General features: G+C 40.7%; 1 protein-coding gene across 1 annotated transcript in view; it reads right to left on the bottom strand.

Annotated features, from left to right (window-relative positions):
* The window catches only part of GLIPR1 (GLI pathogenesis related 1), a 38390-nt gene extending 33343 nt beyond the window's left edge, over window positions 1-5047 (bottom strand). Inside the window, exon 1 of the mRNA XM_022559868.3 lies at window positions 4714-5047. The gene's annotated coding sequence lies outside the window, so the exon portion shown is untranslated. The remainder of the gene's footprint in view (window positions 1-4713) is intronic.
* Window positions 5048-14133: the final 9086 nt, after the last annotated feature.

Below are 14133 nucleotides of genomic sequence, written 5' to 3'. Positions count from 1 at the left end.
CAGAGGTCTTCATTTGTGTTTTTGCTGAGTTTCTTGAATTTTGTTCAAACTCTTTTGCTTTGGTTCCCTCTTTCAAAGCCCTGCCAAGATGCACTAATAAGTAGTGCTCTAATAAGGGCATTCTTCCCTCATTGGGGCTCCAAGTTGGCTCAGCTGTGGGTGCTGTCAGTTGGCCTTCAGGTGTAGAGGACCCTCCCTATAAATGAGTGTTGCAATCTTTCCAGTTAAACAAGTCTGAGAAACCCAGCTGGCTGGTCATTTGCATTTAGCCCTCATGTAAGGTAACAGAATGGAAAGTGCCTTGCCCTGGGAGTGGCTCCTGGCCCAAACTGGGTGCCCTGTTGGGTCTTAGATGGCGATACCTGGCCAAGTCCCTGTGCCCCAGAAACTAAACACGGGATTTTTTTCTTTTTTTTAAGTTTACTGAAGTATAGTTGATTTACAATTTTGTGTTAATTTCTGCTGTACATCTAAGTGATTCAGTTATGTATAACTTTTTTTCATATTCTTTTCCATTATGGTTAATTGCAGGATATTGACTGTTGTTCCCTTTGCTATACAGTAGGACCCTGTTTATCCTTTCTATATATGATAGTTTGCATCTGCTAATCTCAAACTCCAAATCTATCCCTCCTCCACACCCCCTCCCTTGGCAACTACAAGTCAGTTCTCTATGTCAACACAGGATTTTCTAACTGATCCTTAGAAGGGGGGAAGTCATGAGCTCAGTCAGTGGAGTTAGGTTTGAAGCAACATATTCTCACTCTCATTCCCTTCCTTTTATTTTCCCTGATGTAATAGCACAAATACTTGAACATAAAGGATTCATCATTCTTCCCCGCTTCTGTACAAAATTGCTACAGTCATTCAAAAGCCACTGTAAAACCATAAATAGCAGTTGATCATCTCTAACCATTAAAGGGATGCCTTTTTGCTTTGGCATCAACCAGCCGGGATTACAATGCAATTGAAAAGAAAATTGGTTACTGCTGTGACACACAGTTTAAGATAATTACTAAAAGTATTAATGATATCATTTACCAGGATATTCCAGGACTTTAGAAGTTCCATATAATTTCCAGAATGCGTATATTGTTTACCCATGATATAATCTAAGACGTTTTATCACCATTTATTTGACAGTGCTTTCCACGTAATTTAACATACCAAGTAAGCCTAGTTAGTTTAATATTCCTCTCTCTGAGATTGAAAGAATCCAAATAATTTGAGGTGTTCCAGGGACCCTTTGGAAAATCTCAAAAGTTAACTAGAGGTCAAGTGAGCTTCATTTAGAATTTGATCTTTGGGAAGCTTGTCAAAAATATCAAAAATTTTAACCAGTGATAATAAAAGATCTCAATGGCAAATACAGATCACTTAAAGAAACTCAGTTACCATAAGTTCAATATTTCAAGAAACCTTTGTCCTCTTAGAGAACCAAATTCAGGTTTTGTACCACTTTACCTCTAAAATTCTATTTCTTAAGTTCAGTATTACCTTAGCCAATCCTGACAATGCACAAAACTCTTTCAGCATTCCTCCTCCACAAGTGTTCCACAACTTTCTGTATCCTTATTCATCTGTTCCTTTCTTTTCCATTTAGAAACAACCAGCTCTAGGACAGAACCGCCTTTTTCCCTTTAACAAAATGTATTGTCATGCTGAAACCATGCACGTCAGACTGGAACTTGAACCCAGACTGGAACTTGATCAAGCGGCCAGGACTCGAATCCAGCCAAAACCCACAGTCTTCCAACTGAGATCACACACCTGGTTTCAGGACTTAATGAAACATCAGGTTCTTGACGTCTCATCGCAAAAAGAATTCAGTGAGAAACAAAGTGATAGGTAAGAAGTGGATTTATTTAGAGAGAAACACACTCCACAGACAGAGTGTGGGCCACCACAGAAGGGGAGAAAGGCACCAGGGTATGGAGTTGTCAGTTTTTATAAGGGTGGGTAATTTCATAGGCTAATGTGCGGGAGGAATATTCCAGCTATTTTGGGGAAGGGGTGGGGATTTCTAGAAATTGGGCCACCGCTCACTTTTTGACCTTTAGGGTCAGGCTTAGAACTGTCATGGTGCCTGTGGGTGTATCATTTAGCTCGCTGATGTGTTACAATGAGCCAAACTGAGGCTCAAGGTCTCGTGGAAGTCAACTTGTCTGCCATCCTGGACCCATTTGTTTCTAATCAGTTTATGTCATGTTCTCGGGCTATGTCATTCTTCCAAAGGTTGTGCTCTGTCCTCTTCCCTCCTGCTTCAATTCCTCATTCCTTCTTTGCTGAAGACAAGCATCCTACATTTTTTCATACTGAAATGTTTCCCTTATAATTCTTAACCTTAAAACCTTAATCTCTAGTGAAAACCAAGATGCAAGTAATTGTAAACTGTCATACCAGCATTTCCTGATTGATAAACTTATGTTCTAATATTTTGTCCTATTTGAAATGACCCAGATAGTCAATGAATTCTCTTTTAACTTAAAGTTACAAAAATCTGGAGAGACTATTATACATAGACATTCCCAAAACATAATTATTCCTAGAGTTCACCTAAAACTTTTACCTCATTTACCTCTATTTACTTAAAAGCTTTGTCATATTATTTTTCTTGCTAACAAACTTTGTAACAGAAATAATAAGGTCTTATTTGATTTCTAGTAAACCTGGGTACAATAAAAGTATTATACTTAATGTTGATAACCCTAAAGATAAGTCTGTATTAATCAAACCAACAAGCTCAAGCTAACTTTAATACTAGATATTAATTCAATACCGAATATTTCCTAGATCACATGAACCCAAAATTTATTCTGGCCAGTTTTATATTTTGAGCATTTATATAAGCACTTAATTTCCTTTAAGTCAATCATGCAGAGCTCTTTTACAAATTAATATCGGTAATGCCACACATCTATAACACACCTACAAACACAGACCTCATAGCTCCCATTCCAAAATTTCAGCCATGAATCAGATACAACAACGTAAAACTCAGTTACAAAATAGATTGGATTCAAATTGGGTTTCTGGCAGATGAGAAATCAAGCTCACCTGTTTAGATGGCTCAGCCCTTTTTACTAATATTTATGAAAAAGACAAGTCTATTTCTATTTGTAGCTTTTGCTGATTTTAGGAACCAAGTGGAAACTTTTTCTTCCTGGAAATGTCCCACTCTTCAACAAGGAAAGGTGGTTTTTTTTTTTCCTGTTCTTTTCCTCCATTTGACATCAGTAAAAGTTTTAAATATCACAAAGCTGATTTGGGTGTGAGACAGGAGACAGATGGGCCCTCAGGGCAAATAGATTTCGATACTCCCAGACCAGAATAACAAGACAATTGAGAGCAGAAGCTGGGCCCTGCCCAGATAGAAGATAAGAGACCACATATTCTTCATTTTCAAAGTCAGGAAACGTCCCCGACTACACATGTGCAGAAAGGCTCCCTGGTGGTCAAAAGGGGAGTGATGCCAAGTTGCCAAACCTACCCTTAGGCCTCTTCGGTAGAATCCATCTTGGCTAAGAGCTGCGCGTGCACACATGGGAAAATCCTGAGCTATACCAAATACAGACTTTGAACCAGGCAAATCAAAATGACTGGCCAAAGGAAACCTGGAAGAAATGCCCCATAAAAGTGATTCAAATTGCCATGAGGGAGGGTGCGATTCTGAGCCCGCCCGTGTGTCTATCCACATGTACTGTACTTCTTTTTTCTCCTAATAAATACTTTATTTGTTTCACTACTTTCCGTCTTTGTGGGAATTCTTTTTCTTTAAAGCGATAGGGCCAGGGCTTTGTCACTGACCCCTGGTCTAGTGGCTAGGATTTGGTACTCTCATTGCTGTGTCCCAACCTCAATCACTGGCCGGGAACCGAAACCCTGCTTCAAGCCGCTGCAGGCCGAGGCCACCCAAGATCAGGTGTAAATGGAGAAACAGTACTAAACAAAATGAAAAACCCAAAGGGCAAACAGAAAATCCTAAATAAACCCTCAAGTTTAGTCGTGGGGTTTTACACATACCAATGACACAGGAGACCATAAACAACATAATTAACACAGCAACAGTAGCAGTACATGGTGCACAGGGTCCCAAGATAACCCTGCCTACACCCCTTTGTGGAGATCCTAACAGGTACTGTGGTCACACACTGTTACAATAAAATAGCATCTTCCTCTCACCCGTGAGTTCACAGCTATAATCAGATCACTTATCCAAAACGCGCCACAGAGGACTTTGTTTAGGGATAGTTGAAACATTCCCCTTTTTTTTTTTTTTTTTTTTTTTTGCGGTGCGCGGGCCTCTCACTGTTGTGGCCTCTCCCGTTGCGGAGCACAGGCTCCGGACGCGCAGGCTCAGCTGCCATGGCTCACGGGCCCAGCCGCTCTGCGGCATGTGGGATCTTCCCGGACCGGAGCACGAACGCGTGTACCCTGCATCGGCAGGCGGACTCTCAACCACTGCGCCACCAGGGAAGCCCCATTCCCCATTTTTAAAAACAGAAATTCAAGACAAACAAAACACAAACTGCACACACAAATGCTAGTATCCAAATAAATGAACCAGTTCACAAATCCGGTAAAAGTCCAAAAACTCTTTCTCTCGCCAACAGGTACCCTACTCAAATACAAAACAGATTCGCTTATTCCGGAGAAAAAGCCCGAGATAGAGAGGAAATAAAGTTTCCAGCTGTACACACTGGACGGACTTACCCTGCTGCATGGAGCCTGTCAGCTGCTCCCAAGTGTTGATTCCTTGTTCCAAATGCCAAGCACTGGGGCAGCCGGTGCTGCTTTGGGGAATTTTTTTTTTAATATCTTTATTGGAGTATAATTGCTTTACAATGTTGTGTTAGTTTCTGGCTTTGAGGAATTTTGAAGGAAAGATCCTCAGGACAAGTGATCCCGCAGCTGCTAGGGCCTTACCCGAAAATTCCCCAATCAGGCCGGCTAGCCAAGAGTAGCAAGGATCCTGGCTGGCTGTGCCACAACTTGTTTCGTAGTCCAAACTTGTACTGCTCGCCACGTGACAGGCCAATAAATCAAGAGAGGAATTGTTAGGGCAAGGAATGCCGACTTTATCTGGGAAGTTGGCTGACCAAGCAAATGACGATCTCCTACCTCAAACAACCATCTTGCCTGAGTTAGAATTCAAGCTTCTTTTATACTAAAAGGGGAGGAAGTAAGTCCCGTATTTCCTGGTTCCCATCAGCCTCTGGGGGGGGGGGGGTTGTGTTAATTTCTTCCCTCCGGCTGTCATTCACAGGTGGGCCTGGTCAGGATGTTTTCTGTGAGCTAAACAAAGGTATTTTAGCTTAATGCTCATTACCTGGGAGGCAGAGTTCCCCGGGAGATGGACCCTTATGTATAATTTAAGCTTACAGGCAACATCCTTTTAGTGATTAACTTGAAATAGAATACAAAGTTTTTTCCCTCTTACAGAGTCAGCGACAGAGACGTCAATGGTTTAGTGGGTAGGGGGGGATTCTTCCGTGTCTGAAGCAAGGTCCTGGAGCAACACCCCACTGTGTGTGGCAGACAGCAGGCAGGACATGGCAGTAGTCCTTGCTACGGGGCGGTGGGTAAGGGGCGGGGGCACTGGGGCAAAGGGGAGAAGTTAACCAGTTATAGAGGGAATTGACCTCAGGTTAGCTCTTTGGTTACCAGGGAAAACAGCAGAGGAGCGTGCCCTTAACTGTTCCTTTGTGTTGTTTTGGTTTTTTTTGCGGTACGCGGGCCTCTCACTGTTGTGGCCTCTCCCGTTGCGGAGCACAGGCTCTGGACGCGCAGGCTCAGCGGCCATGGCTCACGGGCCCAGCCGCTTCGCGGCATGTGGGATTTTCCCGGACCGGGGAACGAACCCGTGTCCCCTGCCTCGGCAGGTGGACTCTCAACCACTGCGCCACCAGGGAAGCCCTGTCTGTCCCTTTGATAAGCTATCCCTAATCTTTAGAACAATCAGTAGCTGGGGTCTGGGACAAGTATCTAGGCATATACTGATTAGGATCTATGATTAAGAGGAGGGCTTGCCTGGTGGCTTGAGCCTTGGGTACACATGTCACAGCTAAAGAAGTCTACACCTGACATCTGCTCTGGTACAAATGCTGGAGACCTTCAGATCACATTGATTAGGAGGAGAAGTAGCTGATATCAGTGTAGACTGCTTCCTCTTGAGACAACGGAGTTTTCTTCTCAAGCAGAGCCAACCATATCAAGTTAGATTAGTAACACACACCTCACTGTCTCTTGCTCACAACTGCCTAAAATAAGACCACAAAGCTTTGCAAAATCGCCCTGCAATAAACCCTTACTTTGCTCCAAACACCTGCTGTCAGAGTTTGGCTTATCTGCGCTGCGGGCACACCAGCCCATTGCTTGGTTACAGTCTCCACCTATGATCTTTCCCATCTCAGTACATTACAGCCCAGTCTTCCAAATTCTCAGGCCAACATCTAGGAGTCACCCTTGAAATATGTCCAGAATTCAACCACTCCTCACCATTCCCCTTTTACCAATCTATCTTCACCTCTCACCTGGATTATCACAATGACCTCCTAAGCAGTCTTCTCGCTTCCTCCCCTGTCCCCTACATTATATTCTCCTCCCAGCAGTCAGAATTATCCTTTTACAGTATAAGTCAGTTATGTCAATCCTCCGATCACTTGGAGATGAGCAACATGAGGAAATAGCCTCAGCGTTTTTTCCATTTTTGCTGGATGGGTGGCATCAGACACGTACAGCTTCTGGGGTTTGCAGTTTAAGAGTAGCTTTCTAGAATTGCTGACAGCCAGCAGTTGTAGAAACGTCCTGTTGCTGGCATTTCTTACATAGCATCAGCGGTGATGATGGTTTTCTTATCAACCAGACCTGGGCATTGCTTTAGGAAGCTGAGTCTGGGGATTGTTTCTCCAGTCCCCTCAATCATTCTGTCAGCTACCTTATTTGTTTTAATAAATTATTTTTCTGCTTAATTTTGCCAGAGTGGCTTCTTTTGTTTGCAGCTAAGAATCCTAACTTCTTTTTTTTTTTTTTGTCACACCCAGTGGCTTGCGGGATCTTAGTTCCCCAACCAGGGATTGAACCTGGGCCCTTGGCAGTGAAAGTGCAGTCCTAACCACTGGACCACCAGGGAAGTCCCAAGAATCCTGACTTTTTGAGGAGGAAAAAACAAATCTATCAGTCCACCTCAGGAGACCCTCCCCACCTTTTAACATTTTGGTGTACTTCTTTCAGTGTTTTACGTTCATATATATACATTCACATACATATGTATGTTTTCAATATCTATATAATACACATGCAGAAATTTGTTAAATGAGGGCATAATTTTATGCAATTTAGTATCTTGCTTTTTTCTCTACTTACCACCATTTCATAAGTATGTTTTTTGTTATTATGACTTTTCACAAACATTTTGAGGGCTGCACAATGTTTCCTCAAACCGCTATGAGTGCCTCATAACTTACATAGCAAATTATTGTTGGATATTCAGATTCTTTCCAATTTTTCTTTATTATAAATAATGCTGCTGTGGATATCTTTATATATAAGGCATATATCGTAGGACTGATTCCTAGAAATAGAATTACTGAGTAACAAGGTATGAGTGTTATAAAGATTTCAGATACAGAATGTCCAATTACCCTCGCAGAACTTGTACTAATTTATACTTCCATCATCATCATATGGACATTGAGACCATATATTATCTTTAACATCAGAACTATGTGTATATATGTACCTGTTTGTGCATATTGTCAAAGAGAACCAGAGCCAGACACTAGTTAAAGCAGTAAAGATAGATTTAATTCAGAAACTATTGCAATAGGGGAAATTCTTTTTTTCCTTTTGTTTTAATTTACCCTTTATTATTGGAGGTGGAACAATTTTTTTTTTTTAACATATACTTGTATCTTTTCTTTGTCAAAATCTTTTCCCATTTAGGTTGTTACATAACACTGAGCAGAGTTCCCTGTGCTATACTGTAGGTCCTTGTTGGTTATCCATTTTAAATATAGCAGTGTGTACTTGTCAATCCCAAACTCCCTAACTATCCCTTCCTCCCACCCTTCCCCCCGGTAACCATAAGTTCATTCTCTAAGCCTGTGAGTCTGTTTCTGTTTTGTAAATAAGTTCATTTGCATCATTTTAAGATTCTCCATATAAGTGATATCATACAGTATTTGTCTTTCTCTACCTGACATTTCACTCAGTATGACAATCTCTAGATCCATCCATGTTGCTGCAAATGGCATTATTTCATTCTTTTTAATGGCTGAGTAATATTCCGTTGTATATATGTACCACATCTTCTTTATCCGTGCATCTGTTGATGGACATTTAGGTTGCTTCCCTGAACAGACTTCAGTTTAGAACTGAGCTCAATTCAGAATACAAGGCAGCCAAGATTGATAGCCAAGGAACAGAGTTGGGGAGGAAAGATTTGGTGGATGGAAAATTACTAGTAGCAGGCCAGAGTAATCAGGTGGCAAGGGTGGGGGAGGAGATATTTGATGAGCTATTTAGAGTGATCAGATCTGAAGAGTGGGGGAGATTTTCTCTAAACTGATTTGGCAGGATTCTTGCTAAAACTGGGCTATGCACATTTGGCAAGGATGGGGATAAGAATGCAAACTCAAAGCCTAGTCAGGAACAGGGCTTAGAGAGGTCTGACTAAAGAGTTTGGTCAGGGAGAGTGTCTTGTCTATATGCGTATTTGAGTGCTTCCCGTTTTCTCTCCCTTTCTATGCCGGATTTTAGTTTATCATCTCCTAACGTTAGCTGACTTTGAGGCATATTTTGTCCAATGAGGAGGCCACAGTGGAATTTCTAAAATTTGCCTTTGATCTGTTGTACGATATGGCAAAAGAAACAGCACCCAAACAACGTTATAAGCACTGGGATCAATTCTGCTCATACTTAAACAGAGTGGTCACTTTTAAAAGTATGAATTCAAAGATAATGTTAACATGAGAATTGAGTAACGTAAGATTTCTAAACTCTTAAACATAGCTGCACTTGTCTTTCTATAAATATTTCTAAACACTTTCTTTAGCATAGATATGTTTCAGAGGAAAACATTTACTGAGGGTTCACCTCCTCTTGTTGCATTTCTTAATTTCATAAGAGTCCAAATTTGAGTTAACTCAATTTCAGCATAAAAGTCTGCCTGGTGCTTCCTTTTCCGTTTCACTATGGAGTAACGCTGTTCTGATTTCGTAAGGCAAGAGAGAAGTTTTTGCCGTGTACTCCGTCAAGTTCCTTCGGGGCCTCTCTGCTGGGGTGACCTCAGAGAATGACTCATATGCTTCAGTGTTTATACTACTGGCCTCAGCAGCTGAGCTAAGATCTCTGTACAAACTGCAAATTGTGTGCAAGAAAATCAGCTGCCACGTGGAGAGGCTGAGGGGGCTGGCGTGCAGTTACCTTAGCACTGCGCCTTCGCTTTCTGCCTTTAGCTTCTGCCCTGCCCAAGACTGGGGAAGCCTACTAATCGCATGCTGGACTGCTCCACTTACTCCAAGAGGCAGGTATCTTCTGCCAGTTTGCTATGGTCCATTCACAAGACAGAGATCCATGACATGGCATAGCATGACCCAGCCTGTTCTCAGTAAATGTTTACTTCATTATGGTCCTGGAAAGTATGTATTATACGGCTACATCTGGGGGCCAACATTATGTAAGTTGCTCACGTTCACACAGTTAGTAAATGAAAGAAGTGAATTAAACTTAAGGTTATCTCTCTTCTTTACACCAATGACTCACACACCTTGGTATGCATTAGAATGTCCACACTGTAACAACCCATCACTACTTTTAATCAGCTCTTCCCAATGTTTTAATCAACAGAATTTTATTTCTCACATTTCTGGAGACTGAGACGTCCCACCATCTGTGTGCCAGCTGGTTCGGCTCTTGGTGAGGCCCTCTTCCTGGCTTGCGGAAGGTCACCTTCTCACTCTGTCCTCACATGGTGAAGAGGGAGAGGGAGAGGAAGAGGGGGAGAGAGAGAGAAAAGACACTGATCCCATCATGGGCGCTCCACTTTCATGACCTCATCTTCCCAAAAGCCCCACCTCCTAATACCATCACACTGGGGGTTAGGGCTTCAACATATGAATTTGGAGGGGACACAAACATTCAGTCAATACACCCTCTAATTTGGAATCCCCACCTCAAATCATAGAAAGTAAACAGAAGCTTACTTGGATATTGGATAAGATGTGCTCTAGAGGTAAAGCACTTTCAAGAGCTCAGTCTTTAAATCTGTGCTGTCTAGTGTTAAAACCACTAGCCACATGGGCTAATGAGCACTTGAAATGTGGCTAGTCTAAATTGAGACGTATTTGAAATGTAAAATATACATCGGATTTGAAAGAATTTGTATGAAACAAAGGGTATAAAACATCACCTTAATACTTTTAATATTGATTATGTGCTGAAATGATAATATTTTGAATTTGTTGGACTAGATAAGATCTAGTATTAAAATTAATTTCACCTGCTTCTTTTTACTTTTTTAAGTAGCTACAAGAAAATTTAAAATAACACGTGTGGCTTGCATTATATTTCTTTAGACAGTGATGTTTTAAGTAAATACCCCATGACGATCAGTATGAATATACTGACTAACACAAATGTATGGACTGATACAGTTAAGGAATATCAGGGACTAGGAACTTTGTGTATAAAACTGTACTTATAAGAATATTTCATTTTTTATAATTCTCCAAACTATATAGTAAATTCTAGTTTCTTAGCAATATGAGATTAAAATTAGAAAGAACTTAGTGACAAGCCTAGTCCACCTCATTATCAGAAGGTTTTATAGATTCTGTCCTAACATATTCTTGCATAACAATTAAAATATAGCATCGTCATTATCCAAGTATTCATATTCAAGTCACCACAGTTACAAGGTGGCACAGGTCTAGAGTGGCATGGACATATATACACTACCAAACGTAAAATAGATAGCTAGTGGGAAGCAGCTGAATAGCACAGGCAGATCAGCTCAGTGCTTTGTCACCACCTAGAGGGGTGGGGTAGGGAGGGTGGGAGGGAGCCGCAAGAGGGAAGAGATATGGGAACACATGTATATGTATAACTGATTCACTTTGTTATAAAGCAGAAACTAACACACCATTGTAAAGCAATTATACTCCAATAAAGATGTTAAAAAAAAAAAGACACACAAATTTGTTAATAAACTTATATACAATTACTTCCAATTCAAACATTCCTATTCCCTTATCACTAACACCTAATCTTTGCACTTTCATTTTTTAAAAGAAAACCCCATTTAAATAATTTTCTCTCACATTTTATTTTGAATTTTTGATCCTCATTTAATGTATGTTTTCTTTAAACAGTCTTTTTCTGATACAGTACCAGTTATCATAAGATAATTATGATGGCCACGTTTTCAAAATCATTATAAATTCAAACACGATATAAATGTACTTTCCAAATCAATAAATATCCAGAAATGAATAAATATTAATAGATCAATGCTTGTGTTTATGAAGTGCTTACATTATACTGAATAACACTGCTAGATTTAGTCATTCCTGAATTAAACTTGTTAGGCATTCTAAATATAAACTGAGTGTTTACAGGTAGGAATACAAGATATAAATGGTCAAAGAGATAATGTAGCCAATACAATCTTGTAGCATTGAGACTTATCCAATGTTAACACTATTCAACTAGCTACACATTTTAGTCTAGTTAACTTCTCACTTCTGAGAAGGAAATTATTTTGAACTTGCTCTACCCTAAGGAAATGGTGGTTTCAACAGCAATTTAGCTGTTTCCTTTGAACTTTTATTTTTTTCAGTTTCATTACTAAAATCTTCTAAAGCATGTTTTGTCAGGTGTGGTTCTGGGCGACTACGCTCTGTTTTTATTACAAGCCTTATAGGATTATTTGATTTCTTAAAGTATGCATATGTATATCTTTAATATAAATAAGATTTAAGACACAAAAATGTTTTTAAAAGCTTTATTATCATTGTGGTGAGTAAAATACTGTCCTTTGTCTCTGACCCAGAAGTCTTGCATTTTCTCTAAGTATCCTTGACTAACTTGTTAACTTGCTGGCAGGATACAGTCTCAGACCTTTCACAGTTTTTGACAGGAAGCCATTTCAAATATTTTTCTTTATTCTTATGTTGGTTTTGGAAGTGGACTCATTCAAGAATTTGCTCATTCCATCTAAATTGTTGAATCTATTGACAAAAAGTTATTCATTATGTTCACTTATCATTCTTTTAATTTCTCTAGACCTCTAGTAGTGTCCCTTGTTTATTCCTGATACTGGTGATTTTTGTTTTCTGTCTCTTTTTTTTTCCTCAGTCAGCCTTTCTCATTGTAGGTAGGCTCAGCCAGGATGCCATGAGGCTGACAGTTGTAAGGAGAGTTAAAAGCTTCTGCCAAAGTCAGTGCTAGGAAAGCTGAACCAGGCCGAAAGAAAGGATTGTGAAATTTAGCCGGTCAAATCAGAAACCAAGACAGGAAATTTGTCAGTGTGCAGGGTCTGAGGTCATTTGATGATAGTCCTTTTGTGAGGCACACACCTGTCACCGATGAGACTGTAACTGACAACTTTGCAAATAGGTGTGGAAATGGAGAAGGTCACACTTTGATTTAAAACAGAAAGAAAACAAAAACCAGAACTAAAACATATACTATTTGTTATTTAAAGTAAGATGCCAGCTGCTTGTGTTGAGCTGCTAAGATGTGCCAGTACTAAATCACTGATAAACATGATTGACTTCATTAAGCTTGCATGAGCAATTAGGCCAGGGGAAGCAGGCCATTAACACAGCGGTTTTGTTTTGAGGTTGTTTTTGAAGTGGGGGAGGGTTGCACAAAAACTCATCTACCGTGGCTTAACTACAATGGGCTATACTTTTTCTAAAATAATAGTTAAGTCCAAAGGTGGGGAGTCCAGGGCTGGTGCAGTGGCAACATGATGTCAATGTTTCTATCTCTTCCTATTTTTCTGCTTAATCATCTTTAGCATGTGGCTTTTCCACTCATGCTTCTTATCTCATGGTCACAAGACAGGTGCTCCATCTACAGCTTCACATCCACATTCTAAGTATGAAGAAGAAAAAGAAAGGAAGGGATGGTGCCTATATCAGACTGGGGATACGATGGAGATAGCTAGTTTCTGCTTTGTGTAGGAGGCTGAAAGATAAAACTACTTTAACAGAAGTTATTCAGAGAGATATCAGCATCCCCAGTCAAGGCACCCATTATGGATTGCATTGAGCCCCTTCAGAAGATATGTGGAAACCCTAACCCCATGAACCTCAGAATGACATTTAGAAATGGGGTCCTTACAGATGTAATCAAGTTAAGATGAGGTTGTTAGGATGGACTGTAATCCAATACGACTAATGTCCTTATAAGAAGTGGAGAAGAGATACAGAGAAGAGAATTCCATGTGAAGACACAGAGGCAAAGAGAGAGAAGACCATGTGAAGACGGAGGCAGAGACTGGAATCATGCTGTCACAAGGTAAGGAATGCCTTGGGCTACTAGCAGCTGGGAGAGGGAAGGAAGCTTAATCTCTTTGAGGCTTCAATGGGAGGACAGCCCAACCTACACCTTAATTTTGAACTTCTGACCTCCAAAAATGTGAGAGAATAAATTTCTCTTGTTTTAAGCCACCCAATTTGTGGTAGGTTGTTACCCTAGCCCTAGGAAACTAACATAGCATTCAACCCAGATTTGAGGGATGTTAATTCTTTTTTATTTTTTAAAAAATTTATTTCTTTATTTTTGGCTGCATTGGGTCTTCGTCGCCGCGCTCAGGCTTTTCTCTAGTTGCGGCGAGCAGGGGTTACTCTTCTTTGTGGTGCGCGGGCTTCTCATTGCGGTGGCTTCTCTTGTGGAGCATGGGCTCTAGGCACGTGGGCTTCAGTAGTTGTGGCACACAGGCTCAGTAGTTGTGGCTCACAGGCTCTAGAGTGCAGGCTCAGTAGTTGTGGTGCACGGGCTTAGTTGCTCCGTGGCATGTGGGATCTTCCCGGACCAGGGCTCAAACCTGTGTCCCCTGCATTGGCAGGCAGATTCTTAACCACTGCGCCACCAGGGAAGACCGGATGTTAATTCTTGAGTTCC

This window comes from Delphinapterus leucas, chromosome 11 (genome assembly GCF_059928025.1).
Source record: "Delphinapterus leucas isolate spDelLeu-1000000601 "Yukka" chromosome 11, BTC_Dleu_Yukka2, whole genome shotgun sequence".
NCBI lineage: Eukaryota > Metazoa > Chordata > Mammalia > Artiodactyla > Monodontidae > Delphinapterus > Delphinapterus leucas.
Note: the sequence above shows the minus strand (reverse complement) of the source record. Positions and strands in the feature narration are given on the sequence as shown.